This window comes from Hevea brasiliensis, chromosome 9 (assembly GCF_030052815.1).
Source record: "Hevea brasiliensis isolate MT/VB/25A 57/8 chromosome 9, ASM3005281v1, whole genome shotgun sequence".
NCBI classification, from domain to species: Eukaryota; Viridiplantae; Streptophyta; class Magnoliopsida; order Malpighiales; family Euphorbiaceae; genus Hevea; species Hevea brasiliensis.
The window spans coordinates 35408012-35424959 of NC_079501.1; the positions used below are offsets into that span (position 1 = coordinate 35408012).

The 16948-nt window shown below is 28.6% G+C and overlaps 1 pseudogene; it reads right to left on the reverse strand.

Annotated features, from left to right (window-relative positions):
- Positions 1-12594: 12594 nt before the first annotated feature.
- LOC131183411 (NAD(P)H-quinone oxidoreductase subunit S, chloroplastic-like) lies at positions 12595-13178 on the reverse strand (annotated as a pseudogene).
- Positions 13179-16948: the final 3770 nt, after the last annotated feature.

Genomic DNA, 16948 nt, shown 5'->3' on the forward strand with positions numbered 1-16948 from the left:
CACTTTGTAAATGAATTTTAAAGCATATTAATGTTGTGCACAAACCTTAAGCGAGTCGCCTCTTGGCCTTGACTCGATCCCTCGGGTTCTTTCCCGGTATTCTTTTCCACTGAAACACACAGTTTCATAGTGTTTCAGTATCATAACTCATCAAAATTCCAAAAATAAATTCAAATTCACTTATACCTAGCTTTAATATGCTAAACTTGACGTTCTTTAAATTTTGTATTTTGGGGTTACTATTCACGATACTATTCAAGTCAATTTGTTGACTTTCTAAGGCTTAATAGGTATGGGAATTACAACTTTACTCACATACCACATTTTGGTCACCAATTTTGTTGGTTTTGGTTGTTTTCTCAAAACTTAAGTCTTTTAGGTAAATTTGTAAATTTTCAGTTTTAGTATCTTATGTTGCACTGTTCTATTGGTCATTTTGCTGTTAGAATTTGGCAAAATTTCTTCATAGAAAATGTTCACTATTGTCTTAACTTTATTCTCCTTTTTGAATCACTCTAATTGGAGTTTTATAGCTCAAGTTATAGCCATTTGAATCATAGCTGCCGGATTGGACTTAACCCAGATTTCTGGGCAAATTCTGGTTCTGGCAGTTTTAGGTCACCAATTTTGGGTGACTAAATGACTTGGTTAATAGCATAATTTGAGTTTGTGTTCTTCATAAAAGTTGTAGGTCTATATCTCAGCTTTCAACTGGTAAAATTTCAGGTCATTTAGATCTTCCTAACCCAAGTTATGGTCAAATGAACAAATACTGTTTATTTGATCATTTTGTACAGGGCAGAATACCTAAGTCCGGATTTGTTCAATTTGTTCACTATGCTATGGTCACTTTTTGGGCATGATTCCTAAATAAAAAATGTGCCATTTTATGTCTAGTTTCATTCTCAATTGTCCTTACACCAATTGGGCTTGTAAATTTTCAGTTTTGGTCCCTGAAAGAGACCTTAGTCATGCTACCTGCAGCATGTCCCTAATCAATTCGAATTTGAACCTAATTCTAACACTTCCAATATACCTTAATTGGTCACAAATGACCAATTTTCAGCTCAAACTAGGTCAAACACACTATTTGACTAATTCTCCAATTTTTGGCTTCCAAAACCCTAGGTCCAAACCCTAATTCACCAATTTATTACATTTGTTGAATTCTAAATGCATATTTAGTTCTCATACACTCAATCACACTTAACTAATTCATAATTTGCATCAAAATCATCCATTCTCAAACCTAAACCCTAGTTGGCTAAATTTCTATTTGGTCCTCCAAAGATGTTTTCTTTTGATTTTTAAGTTGAGTTCTAGGTTAGTTAATGTACAAACACAACTAATAAACTAAAATTTTCAAATTAGATTGCTTACCTCCACTTTGAAGTTCACTCCTCCAATTTCTTCTCTTTTTCCTTCTTTCTTTCTTACTCAATAGTTGAACTAAAGTGCTAGAACAAGATTTAGTTTAATGGATTGGGAAAATTATGGCCAAAGTGAAGGTTTTGAAAAGCTTGAATCAAGTTTCTATGGAGGTTGTAATGAGAGAAAGGGAGAGTGAGAGAAACCCACGGCAAAATGAAGAGAAGAAGACCCCTTTTCCTTTTTAATTTTTTAGTTTTTATTTTGTAATTGACTTAGTCAACAATTTAATTAAATAGAAAATTTATTTATGACCTCATTTTTGGCATCATCTTTGTGATGTCATAATTTAATTTTCCTTTTCTTTTCTTTTTCCTTTTTTTTCATTAGTTCTTTAATTTAATTCTTGATCCATAAATTTTCTTTTCGTCGATTTTATTGGACAGTTAGGTCAGGAGTCAGCTCTAAGGGTGAATTGATCAAATTGCCCTTCGCTGGTTCAATATGGTTTGCAAATAATTCAATATTTCTTCCGGATCCCTGACCTAATTATTTGACCTATTTAATAATTCTTTTTTGTGATTTTCTCTTTTCCACTGTGTTCGCAATAGTTCTAAGGACCGCACCGTCACATTTTACGGTTCAAAATTTGAGTTTAAATTGACTTCGCAATCATTTCCGAGAAGGTCACCCATCGCTGTGACTCTCAGCTCATTTACCTTCTTATGTTCTGTTTTTCTTATTTATACTTAACTAATTAACAATTACTAATTATTTATATTTAGGACTTATCTAGTTGTCTTAAGTGTGGTTCTAATTCTCTTAATTGTCCGGACCGACACCGATCATCGAAATAGTAAAATCTACCAGGCTATACTAATAAGGGTATTACAAACAACTTATATATGTTAATTAAAATAAAAAATAAATATTTAGGATTTTGATAGCAATGAAAAAAAAATAATATATGAATCATAACTCATATTCATATAAAATATCCTAAGATGCATATTTATTTTACTAATCAATGATGTAATCATATGTTTAATTATGGACTACATAGATTTATCCACAATCTAAATATATATTTTATTTGAAGAAATTAATTGATCTACAAATGAATTGTTAAAAGATCTTCTGCCACAATCCAAATTGGCTTGGCGCACAATTTATTTATTTATTTATTTTTTATCTATCATGAAGATAAATAATTTAATTAAATATAAGTCACGACACTTTTTGATCAAATAGTTGTATCATTTTATATGTGTAACTATTAAAATTATCTCTTCTTGCAATTTTTTTTATTAAACAGTTGCATCACTTTATAGAAATTTGGTTGACCCTCCAAAATCCAATTTAAATTTATTAATTTTAATTATAATTTACACGATTATTGAAATTATATAACTGTATCTATTCGTTTTTATTTTTTATGAATTGCTCAAATCACATTGATATTAATATTTTTAAATTAATATTTATAATTTTATAACTTAAGATGTGATTTATTTATATTTTTTAAATCAACAATACCTTATAAATTTTTATACAATGAAATAATGTTAAGGTTTTATTCCAGAGTGCAATTTTATTTTATTAATTAAAAAATAGCTTAACATAATTATATATTTTAATAATTTTAAATTTTAATAATACTCAAATCATTCAAATCAATTTTAAAAATTTAATTTTGATTAAATATGAAAAATAAATGATGAATTGTATTGATTCAATTTCAAAAAATATCTTTAAACTTCTCAATTAAATCATGTGCACCCCTAAATAAGAAGAAATTATATCCTACAAAAATTATTATATTTAGGCAATTGATATTAAATGACAAGTCAAGAAACAATAACCTATAGAATATTTCAGTTATTAAAATTATTTGTAAAGAAAATTGCTTAGTATTTTTATTATTATGAGACTATTTTTATATATATTTATTTATTATTATTTGTCGTTTTATATATATATTCTAAATGGAATCATAACAATAGTCAATAATTTCATATAGATCATTAATACATACAAAATTTCAAAATGAGAAATTATATAGTGACTCAATGATTTTTTTTAAATAAATATATATATAATGGCAAGCCTTTTAAATATTTAATACATGGATAAAATTAATTATTTTAAAAGAAAATTACTTTTGGATCCTCCTTCATATGTATATGACCCACTCTCATCCATGCTAATGATTAGAATCTTCTTCTTTTTACGCTTGTATGTTAGAAGAATAAGAAACAGAACTAAATGCGAACTGACAAAATCATCCAACTAAATGTTGAAAGAAGCATTCAAGGAGCTCCACATTTTGAGGGAAAGGAGTAGCTTTACTAGCAGTGGGTATTCGTAGAGGAAGAGGTGTTTGTGGAGGATTTTGCAACATTCAAAATTTTATATAGAGAGACGATGACTTTACGAGTGGAGAAAAAGAGAGTGATGAGGTGAGCAAGGAGTGTAATATGGGGCAGACATTTGTGACAAGGAATGGGAAATTATTGTGCTTCTTCAGCTTGCAAATTGTTAGTGGATAACCATAGGCGTTAATTTCACGATTTGCATAAAAGTCTTGGCCTTTCTCATGTTTCTTTCAGTCAATCTCTCAAGTGGATCCCTTGAAAGATGATACATTTGCCTTTGAAATGGTCTTCTTTTTTTTATTTTTTATTTTATTTTTTTTAACAATAATTTGAGAGTAACAAAAATTATTAACTCGTGAAGCGGTTGCATGATGGACAGTTTTTTCTTTTTTAAATGCCTTCCCCAATCTGGCATTGGGGCAAACGTAAAACAGCTTATCACCTTATTTAGAAATTAAAATTTAAAAAAATTAATTTATTTTTAATCAATTTTTATATTTAAAATGAAAAAGTTCATTCTTTTTTAACTTAAAAATTTTAATTTTAAAATAAATAAGAATCAAACATCATTATGCGAGAATTAAATTTAATTCTTTTTTATAAATAATTTATTTAAAAAAACCTATATTTAATTATATTTCATATTGTCATTAGATAAATAATTTAATAGCTGAATATCCATTTTGTAAAGTATGAAATCAGTAAGTTAAATCTCATATCTCCTATCTCCATTAAGAAATTTCATATTAATACGAGTTCATGTTAATTTAAGAATAGAAAATTTTTCTACTCATTATATTTATATTATAATTATTTAAAAAAATTGTTAAAGTTTTAATATTTTATAATATAAACATATTATTAATTTACTAGGTAGTCCAACTAAATGAAAATTTTTGCTTACCAATTTTAAATTTTCACCTCAGAATGTTCTAGTATAAATGCGCATATATGTATTTCATTAAAACAGAGCAATACCATTGAACCTGATCATTAGCATCTTCTTCTTTTTTACGCATACATGTTGGCAGATTAAGAAACAGAACTAATTACAAACTGACAAAATCATCCAACTAAGTTAAAATTTATATAGCAGCACTACGACGCAAGTATTTGATGACTCTGCTATCCATCAGGTCCCACGGCTGCAGCATGCAGGTATTGGTGTTTGAAAACTAACTAAAATTAAAGTAAATTGGACAAAATTTTGATTATCTAAATCTCTTCAGGAATTGTTTTAAGGACACTACAACCGTAGCCGCAGCAACTAGAGGACACAACACTAACATGATTAACAGGGATTTGTACCAGCTCATGTGCTACGTCTCTGAACTCAAGAATCCCACCATCTTTACACTTTGACATTAGTCGAGCAGCTTCTTGTTTCGTCATCTTAACTTTCACTCTAATCACACCCTTTTCTTCAACAGTAGTAGCACAGCCATAGCCTCTCTTTTCCAAATTCTTCTTATCCTCTAATTCTTTGCAAAGCAATGGTTCTCTACTACTTGCCAAGAAATCGCCTTTCTTTACCTTCTTTGTTGATGGGTTCTTGCTTAGGTCATCTCTGTGAATGAAATTGGTACCCTTCGGTCCCCTAAGAACTACTCTGTTGAAAGAAGCATTCAAGGAGCTCCACATTTTGAGGGAAAGGAGTAGCTTTACTAGCAGTGGGTATTAGTAGAGGAAGAGGAGCTTGTGTAGGTTTTTGCAACAATCATAACTTATATAGAGAGACGATGACTTTACGAGTGGAGAAAAAGAAAGTGATGAGGTGAGCAAGGATTGTAATATGGGGCAGACATTTGTGACAAGGAATGGGAAATTAATGCGCTTCTTCAGCTTGCAAATTGTTAGTGGATAAGTCCTAGGCGTTAATTGCACGATACGCATAGAAGTCTTAGCCTTTCTCATGTTTCTTTCAGTCAATCTGTCAAGTGATAAAATATATAGCCAATTAAGTGGATCCCTTGAAAGAAGATTCATTAACCTTTGAAATGGTCTTTTTTTTTTAATTAATTTGAGAGTAACAAAAAGTATTACCTAATGAAGTGGATTGCATGATGGCCAATTTTTTCGTTTTTAAATGCCCTCCCTCATCTGGCATTGGAGCAAATAAACACAAATTAAATCTACGAGTAATTAGCTTATCGAAAATTTAAAAACTAGAATTTTATAATAATTTAATTTAATTAAAATTTTTAAATAAAAGAATTTAATTTTTTAATTTAAAAAAATTATTTTATTCAATTGAATTTTTTTATTAAAAAATTTATTTCAAAGAAAGCCTATGTGTAATTATATTTCAAATTGTCATTAGATATACAATTTAATAGTCAAATATCTATTTTGTAATGCAAAAGGTCAGGAAAAATTTTCATATTAATGCACGTCTATATTAATTTATGAATAGAAAAATTTTCCACTCATTGTATTTATAATAAAATTATTTTTTAAAATATATATATGTCAAAATTTTAATACTTTATAATATGAACATTCGATTATTAATTTGCTAGCTAGTCTAACTAAATAAAATTTTTGCTTACCAATTTTAAATTTTCACCTTAGAATGTTCTAGTATAAATGCATATATTTTATTATTATATTATGTTAACAGATGGCAGTATTAGTTGTGTAATTAATTTAATTAAATGACTTTTAATTTGACATATAACAAAATCGTAAGAATTAAGTTGGTTGAAAGGCTCAACAGGGTAAAAAAAAATTGGGTGGAATCATGACCTTCGATTTAAACAAATAATTCATGTGTCTTTGCCGTGATGAGAATAAGAGACTCTTGACTGGGTCTTGATGAAAATTGACATTATTCACTTCAGTTTCTTCCTACGCGTTTGTCTTAAAGAACAAGCTTTTTTTAGTCTAACTAGACTAATTTAAGAGTTGATGTTGCCCTAATTAATTTCTTTTTTAATTATTGACTATTTCATTAGAGAAAGGTCAAAGTCTTTGAGTGATAAACAAATTTCTAAGATATTAATTAGCTGAAAATTATAAAGGAATTATCATGATCAGACCGGAATTGGGGGACTAGCAGGGGGTCACTGTTCCTCTAATTAAAAAAAAAAAAAATCTTAAGGATCATTTTATAATTATTTTTGTGTGGACTCATGTCACTGCTTCAACCCAGATCAAGCTGCCTCTTAGCCCAGCTGAAATTTTTTTCTTTTTTAATATTCAAGTTCAATTGTTTTTTAATAATCTTTTCTTGACCTGTTTCCTGATTTAAACTCATAATTAAAAAAACATTCAGCTCATCAAAATAACAAATTATATATATATATATATATATAAAAGCTCAAAAATAAGACTCAATTCATAATTGACATAGTCACTGCATGCTAAGAATATCTGTCAGAAGTTTCACCTTACCATCAAATACAAGGAAAAGAATTATGAATGTAAATCAAAGAAGAAGAGATATTATAAGAAGTATTCCTCTGAGTTTATCACTATTTTTTACTTTTTTTATTTTATTCTATAATTGAAATTGATAATTTTGTTTACACGATTTTATTAAGTTTTGATATTTAATATAGATTGATAGAAAGTTTAATGGATATTTTTATTAATCTCTGATGACTTGTGTTTTATTTTTGTAATTAAATGTATTTGTAAATTGTGAATTTATAAAATTTTGCATGAAATTTTAAATTATTACTTTTATAATTATGTATATATTTGAATTATGAACTAGTAAATTAAAATTTTAAGTTAATAAAATTAAAAAAATTAATATTGTGTGCATAAATAAAAATAAAATTATTGATGTATATTTTATTAAAATTTTTTTTTCAAGATTTAAAACAATTATTTCAAATCTAATTCAAAGTGACTGCTCATCTTTCTGACGAGGGGAAAAAATATATATATATATATAAAAGATCTTTGCTTCCTAACTTGAATTTATAATTCTATCACGAATTTTTTTTTTTTTCATTGTAGAAAATGATCATGATTTATGCCTGGTGGCCGACGGAATACAAGAGAAAACTAATAAATTTATTGATAAAATGATTATGCCCTCTGCTATTGGTTTTCTCGATGGATGGAAGCTTTAATGGAGGCAAAATTAGGAATGGATCCATATTGAAGCTTCCTTTGAATTTTTTATGTTTTTCTATGAAACCAGAAAAGTAAAGGTTCTAGGCCAACGAAAACTCTTTATTTATTTATTTGAAGAATTTTAATTTTAAGTTTAATTTTCTTGGGATTGAAATAAGTTGAATTATGAAAAGAATATATATATATATATATATATATATATATATATATATATATATATATATATATATATATATTAAAAATTCTAGCTGAAATTTTATCAAAATCCAGCTTTTATAAAAGAGTGACCACTAAAAACTAGCAATTAATTGAAATTAATTGTTATTAATAATTAATTTTGTAATAAATTTGTAATTTTATTTTTTTAATAAAAAATTAATTTTTTTTAAATTTATCATTCGATTCAAAAATTAATTACTAAATTAATTCTTATTAGCAACCGATTTATAAGTAACTGTTAAATCAGTTACTAACGTTAACTGATTTAGAGAATTAATTGATAAATTAAAAAATTATTTTAATTAGCTTTAAAATTAGGAATTGATTTGTAATTAGTTGTAAAAAGTTGCAACTGACAACAAATCAGTTGTTAAATTTTTTTTCCTAAAAATTTTCTTTTAATTTTTTTATTTTTTTATTTATAATCGATCTATGAATCATTTATTGTTAGCAATTAATTTTGTAAATGATTTTTCCCTCTAAAAAATTTTTGCTTTTTTTTTTATTTTGATTTATAACTGATTTATAAATCTGTTGCTAATAACAATCGATTACTAATTGATTGTAAAATTTTTAAAAGAAATTAACAACCGATAATTAATTACTAGAATCGATTATTAATTCGCTTATAGAAACTGCTGCTCATTTCTTTTCTCTCACTTTCTTCTCTTTTTTTTTTCATTTTTTATCATTTTTTTTCATTTTCATCTATTTTCTTCATTATCTTTTTCTTTCTCATCTATTTTCTTCATTATCTTTTTTTTTTCTTATTTTTTATTTAATTTATTTTTCTTTAACATTAAATAAAAAAATTTATACAAATATATTTTTTGTTGATAAATTATTTGTAATATTAATTTTTAATAATTTTTTTGTTATAAAAAATATATATATAAAATAATTTATTTTAATAATTTATCTTATAGATATTTTTTTATATTTAATTTTTTGTTAATAGTTATTATTAGTAATTTTTTAGTACTAATTTTTCATTAATAATTTATTATTTTAGCAAGTTCTTTGAAAAATTATTAATTTGAATTTTTATTTGTTGTTTAGAAATTTAAATTTTTTTAATATATTTTTTTAAATTAGCAACCAACTTTTTATTTATTAAATTAGTTATAAATAACAATCGATTTATAAAATGATTATAAAATTACAAAATTAAATATACTAAATTTTTTATAACCGATTATATTTCGATTGCTAAATTAGTAATTACTAGCAATCGATAGTTTTTTATTAAAAGTTTATTTTTTAAAGTTTATTTTACTAAAAGTTTAATTTTTTTAATTTAGTTAATTTAATAATTAATTTAATTATTTGTTACTATTTACAAAATGTCTAGTTGCTATTTACAATCAATCTTATTATAATCGACTGAATTGATTAGCAATTGATTTTAATGGATTAGCAACTAATTCAATCGGTTGCTAATTCAATTTTTTTTTTTAGTGGTTCAAGTGCAAGAAGCATTTCACACTTGTAATTTTGAAGAGGATTTATTACACAATTTTATTTTATTGTGCTTTGCAAAAAGTTTATTTTTATGGTTCAAATCCTTGACTTCCAAATTATGAATGGAATTAATTTACCGTTATATTAATGCTATCTTTAAAAAAAAAATAGCAATTATAATATTATTAAAAATAAAATAAAAATTAAGTGATTTTATTGATGCAAATTGATACTTAATTAGCATGTTAAGATTTAGTAATAAGTGTTAGTGACGAAAATAAGCCAAATTGATTGTGGGCATTGATTTTTTGTACATGAATCTGTCACTAGGGGTGTGTTTTATTTGGCTATAATCCAATAATTACATCAAATCAATAAAATTTATTTATTTTAATAAAAATAAATTTAATTTGATTTAATTTTTATTTAATAATAATAAAATTTTCGATTTAATTATTTTTGATTTGATAATTAAATTAATTAAATTTTTTATTAATTAATATATTAATTATAATTTTATTAATATTATATTATTTAAAATTATTATTCATATGACTTTATAATAATATTTAATTTATAATTATTAGTTTATTAATATTAAATTATATTTATTATTTTAATAAATAAAAATATTATAATATATTTTTATTAATATTTTATTAAATAATTATAATATAAAAAATATATATTTTTTCGATTAATACAATTATAACTAATAATTAACTAATTGAGTATTTTTAGTTTTAATTAATTTTGATTTTCTCTTTATTTTAAATTTATTTAATTAATATTTTTAAAATTAATTAATAAAGTTAGTTAAAAATATGATTTGATTTGATTTGATGAATCAAATGCGAACTTCTACGACCGTCAACTATTTCCGTCAAGAATTCACCTTTTTTTGATTTCTGCGATTGGCTATAGACTACATCAATCCATTTATCATCATTTTTTTTGGGCCTGAGATGGGCCGAGCCCCTCAATAATTTTAAGTTTGTAGCATTATGTACAGAAGATATTAGGATTGAGGGTTCTAATTAGAATTTACTTCTGCTAAATACTTGTGTGAATAGAGCTGTAAAAGCAATTGTATCTCTACACACATCAATATATCAGATCAAGCTTTTACTTAACAATCGTTTATTGATTATTGCTTCGTTTTTATACTTAAGGGTATAGATAGTCGAGCTTCGAATTTAATTTGTTTATTTTTTATTAGGCTTAAGCTCGGATAAACTCAGCTCCCATCTAGCTTGAGCATTAAACTTGTGACCTCAACATATATTTAGCTTGTTTATTAAATTTATAAACTCAACTTACATTTAACATATTTATTATTAAGTTCATGAGCTCGAATTTGAGCTTGACACATCAAGTTCAATTAGTTAAATTGCTAAAAGAGTTTATTAATTATTGTTTAAAGTTCATTTAATGATAGATCATTAAATTATAATAATTAAATTAATAATTACAATGGCACTATTAATTATATCTGAATGACCATAAAGTAATATGTATTATAGAATGTTATATATTTTAATTAATGGAAGTATTATGCAGGTTCTGCATTACAACTGAAAATGCTGATCTAACTTTCTTCTCAAGTTCAAAGGCTTCAACGACTGCTGGAGGGAAAGCTTCTCGTCAGCCTAAACGGACAACTCTCTCCAGTGACGAGATTGAGACAATCTTGGAATGTTGAAAACTTTCCTCCTTGACTACTGCTGGAATTACATTCTCTTGTTGTGTTGTCATCCTTATTCAGCAATGTATGCTTTCAGTGTTGTTATTTGATTACTAATGAAGCATGGCCAAGCTATGCGGTGGGTGTTATATGTTTTCTGGGCACTGAAATTTGAATGCTGACCAGTTACTTATGTTTTGTGGTAGAAACTGTCTACAACTGTTGGAGTTCATTATTGCATCCAAAAGAAATCTTGAATCAAACAGGATTTCAACGGCGATGGGTGATGGCAGAGAATGAGAACAGATTTTTAAGTAAATGAATTGATTCAAGATTGTTTTTATGTTATTTGTAATCAAGGCAGAAGACTGATTTGTTTTATATGTTTGTTCATTGAGGTTTTTAGAAGTTATATTTTGCAATCTGCAACTCTGTGTGCCTCTTATTAGCATTCTGCATAAACTACAGCTGTTGGCTATTTGGGGAGTGCGCTGATTTCTGAAGATGGAACTCACCTTCTATTAGTTGTGTTGCTATTCTCGACTCCTGCTGTAGAAAAATTCCAGTTGATCCATAAGCAGTTAAACATTGTGTATCAACTCTGCTATTGGCCTTCTTTCTTTCAGTCATTATGCAAAGCCCTGTTCCATACAGAATTCCTTTATTTCTAGTATTTTAATTTTTATATGTTGATGGTTGCTAATTTATTTCTTTGTATAAATTCTGCAGCTGGGAGGCTGCATTTGATCTTTTCATGGAACTTCAGTAAAAGAGTTGGGCATTCTTTTCGCTGTTCTTATTTTGAAACATTAGAAGGTGGTAATTTTCTTGGCATTGTATAGAACTTGTTAAGGCATAATTCATAAACAGCAAAATGTTCAATTTAGCCCACTTATTGAGGAAGTCTAATTTAGTTCATTTTCAACTTTTTATCCAAATTAGCCTATAAGTTTCAATTTAAGTGCAATTTAATCAAAAAATTAAAATTTGTTGACTAAATTTCTTGATTTAAATAAAAAATCAGTAAGTTCAATTTCTTAATGTTGGAACTAAATTTTTTGATTTCTTGATTTAATCCCAAAAATCAAGAAGTTTAATTTATTGATTTTATTATTTTTGAGCTAAATTAAGCTTAAATTGAAACTTCTCGACTAAATTGAACCAAAAGTTATAAATGGACTAAATTAAACTTCCCTAATAAGTACATAGGTGTAATTGAGTTTGCATTTATTGTTTGTTGATGTTTTTTGTTGTTTGATCTTCACAAATAGAATTTATTTCCTTCTAAGCTGGAACTTTAAAAAATATACACAAGTATATGAGCAAAACATAAATGCAACAGAAAAATATAAACAAGTCAATTCTTGTCATTTCTCAATTAGATTTCAATTATAAAAAATCCTAGTTTCCTTCTTCAAAAAGAACTACTGCCTTCCCATCAATGATTCATTGAACAATACTCCAGCACATATAATATGGGTTGTTTAGGTTATTCACAATGGCAATCATACTAGGCATCAGCAGTGATAATTCAAGTGGTTTTGGCTTCTTAATTTGAGGCAGTGAACCATTTTTTGAAACATCAGACTACTATAGTTTAGGAGGTGGAATTTCTTCTACGAACTTTTTCAACCCTTTTTCTCAATAAGGAAATCTCCCTATTAAACCATCAACTCCTTTTTAGAAGCATTTTCTGGGACATTACTAGTCGCTGATGCTATCATTGATGCTTCTAAGGTTCTTGAAATTTTCTTTTGACTAGCAGCTGGTGATGATTCAATGCCTCTCTTTAGCTCTTATTATAAGGCTTATTCTCCATTGTAGAGTCCTCTGCGTTCCAGTCAAATTTTGCGTATATTTTTAGCTTAAACCTCAATTTCTTAGGAATCAAAGAGTATGGCCTGCGAGGATGATTGGAAATTTTAGCCAATAAATTTGGATATGAATAGACAACATTGAAGAGTGATAAAAGAAGCCATGGCCATTCAGAAGCCAAACCTTTGAGAAAATAGGAAAAGCATCATCAGGAGATTTTGTTGGATGGTCCTATCTTTCATTTATTGGTTGCTACAAATTACATTTCCAATTATTAGTAGTCTAGTGAGTACTAGTAGTGGTGAAATTCATTGCCCTATGGCAATTAAGTATTTGGACCAACAATGTCAATGATCATGCACCGTTTCTACCAACTAATAGTTGTCGCGTTTCCAACTAATAGTTGTCACATGAAGTTGTCAAGTGCGATGTCAGCCATGAAACAATGCTGCTTGGATTAGAACCACTTTAGAGTATTGGTTTTATTACAACCATACCCTTAATAATTTCATTCTTTTTCAAATTTTCCAATTAATTTTAAATTTGATGCAAAAATAAGATTTTTATTTATTAATTATTTTATTTAATCTAAGTAATTGCGTAAGAGTAGAAATAAATTTGCAATATACCCAAGAACATTGCCTATGTGAGTTTAGCAAAGCATGGTCAGTCCTAAGTCCAAGTAAAGAAGGAAGATTACAGTGAATTGATGGCCAATGTAAAACTCAACAAATTCTCATGAGTATGTGTAACACCCTCTCGGTAACTACTCCGTACATCCTACTGTTCCGGTGATCGGTGTCGGTCCGGACAGCTAGAATGTCCGGAAAAATATTTAAATTAAAGTCAGGGACCATAATTAACTCAAATATTAATAAGAAAAATTTAGTAAAAATTTTAGAAATAAAATACAACCCGGTGCCCTAGCGATGGGTAACCAGAGGGAAGTTGCGGTTCTCGCAACGAGGAGCCCTAGACCAGGGGGAAAAATTATAAAATAATTTTTGGGACTCCAGAGAAGGGTTATTGAGGTTCCCATGGCATTAGAATGCCAAGAAAATACCTAGAAAAAATTTTCAATCTGTACAGACAATTTTGACCCGTTAAGCCAAACGGAGGGCATTTTGGTCATTTCACTTTCCGAGGTGATTTTTGGCCGACTTGTCCAGTTGATTAAATAATTAATATGACATAAAATATGAATAAACATTACTAGAAATTAAATTGAACTTGAGTAGTGATGAAAAGAAAAGAAAAATTAAAGAAAAGCTTATTTATGACATCATGGTGATGTCATTAAGAAATTATGACCAATCACAATTAAGCCATCCTTTGACTAACTATTAAAAGAGACAATTGAGACTAAGAAATAAAAGAAAAACCAGCAGCCACCCCCTTTCCCATTCCAGCCGAAATCCCTATCCTTTCTCCCTCCATTAATCTTCAATCAAAAGCTTGATTTTTCCCTTGTTTACACCACAAAACCCTAACTTCTCTTCATTAAAGCTTTACCCCGCATCTTAAACAAGCTCTTGGCAGCCAACAAGAGGAAAGAAATTGAAGTTTGGGGCTTGGAAAAATTCTGCCACTTGAGGTTAGTGCACCTATATCCATTAAACTCTTTATTTTCATGGTTTGGGACTTGAAACTAGTAAGAATTGTGATTTAAATTAACAAAAACTTATGTGTATAACATCTTGAATTTCGGCTGCCCTAGCTATGGAATAGGGGGAAGTGTTTTGATGAGCTTAGAGTGAAATAGAAACCATGTTGAAGTGATAAACATATGAGCAATGCATTGGTAGCTACTAAGATACATGGCATAAACCATGAATTTGAATTAGGGTTTGGAAAGGTGAAAATGTGACTTGGCTTAGGAAATTATTAGAGAGCATTTTAATGGTCAATTAGTGACCATTTTAGGTAATTTGACCAACAAAGGGACTGAAAAATAGGATTCCAAAGTGAGGTTGCAGGCTGCCCTAGGACAGCAGCATAGGGACTGAAAATTCAGTCCATTTGCACTGCCATAACTTGGGCTGTGTTAGTCCAATTGGTGTTTGGCCAATTGAACATGAAACTAGGCTTATAATGGCACATTTTTGCTGAAGAAACCATGCCCAAAAGACCAAAGCAAGAGGACCAAAACTTGGCCCCAATCCGGACACCCTGCACTGATTCTGCAGAATTGACCAAATGAACAGTAACTGTTCATTTGGCCATAACTCACTGTAGATTTGGTCAATTGACCTGAAATTTTTACAGCAACAAGTTAAGACATAGACAAACAACTTTCATGAAGGAACCTACCCCAAATTATGGCCAGAACCCATCCAAACAAGTGGTTCCAGTCACTGTTCATGCACTGTAGATATGGTAATTTCTGCAGAATGGAAAATCCGGCCAGCTGTGGTTTTTGGACCATATCTAGAGCTACAAAACTCCAAATGGAGTGATTCAAAAAAAGAAATTCAACTAGACAAAATAAGGAACAACTTTCATGTTTTACATTTCTTCAAATTCTCACAGTAACAGTGTCCAATGGAACAGTGAAGTTGACTCATCAAAACTGAAAATTCTGCTTGTGTTGGTTTAAACTTGAAATGGTATTAACACTTAATGCCAACAAGTTTTAAACACAAAATGTGGTATGTTGGGAGTGCCAAAGTCAATGTACATATTTTCTATCCAAAAGTCAACATTTTTGTTGACCAATGAGGTGAATAGTAACACCAAAACATGAAATTCACAAATTGAAGAATTTAAAAGTTTCAAATGCCCTAGTATACCTAACAAGATTGGTTTGGATAGTTTGGCATGCCAATAGGGTTCAGATTAGCGATCGCACATGGCAATATGCCATTCCGTGATTTCATGGCTTTTAGCCATTCTGACTTTGTATTGAGACTTGGCCTTGTGCCTGAGATTATTTACAGCTTGGTAGCTGTTCTGTTGCACATCGGGTGATGCATATGCGACCGATGGTGTGACGGCCTGAGGTATTAGATACCCAGTGCCAGTTTACCCGTTATCGATCCGATCGTCTAGTGTAGGTTACTTGGGGCAACCAAATGAATAAAAGTGGACAAAGTAAATAATATACAAATACCAAGCAAATGAAACATATACATTCACTACACATTTAAATTCTTGCTATTTTCTTTTATTATATTATTGCACCACTAAGCATTATTGCTTAGCGCGTTGCTTTTGCCACGCGTAGGTACTGGAGATATCGACCGTGAGCCCAGTAGACCACAGACTGGATGAGTCCATCCGGCAGTTCTGCTCAGTGTCCGTGTCACCTCAACTTCTGCTGTGCATTGGTAGGACACTAGGTGTCATTTTGACATTTTGTAACTTAATTTTGTTTTCTCATATGTAATTAAACTTGTGTAATGTATATTGATGTTTATGTAAATTATGAAAATTGTGCTTGTGAATGGAAATGTAAATGTTTACTTGTGATTTATATGTGATCATCACATGTGATGGATGATTGAGAACTGGAATTGAAATGTTGTTGAGATCTTAATGTTGAGAATTTGTTGATAAATTGAGGTTGGGATTGTTTGGAAATTATTTGGAAGTGTTTTTAAACAGGTTCCGAAGAACTGTTTTCTCCATTTTTAGCCGGTACTCCGCCGGATTTTCTTTAAAATTTTCGGAACCCCAAATAAATAATAATTTCGATAAATGGCTTAAAAAAATCATATTTCATAAATTAGCTTCAAAAGCATGACACAAATTAAGTAAGGTATATTAGAGTGTGCCAGTACACCGTGTGGCATTACTTACTCGGGTATACTATACACGGGTAAGGGGTGTCACATTTAGTGGTATCAGAGCACGGTTTAGGCGTTTCTAGTCCTAGATTGAGTCCATACCATGCATTGCATTTGTAAGAGTCGAGGTGACACTAATGCAGATCTGTTTGTCT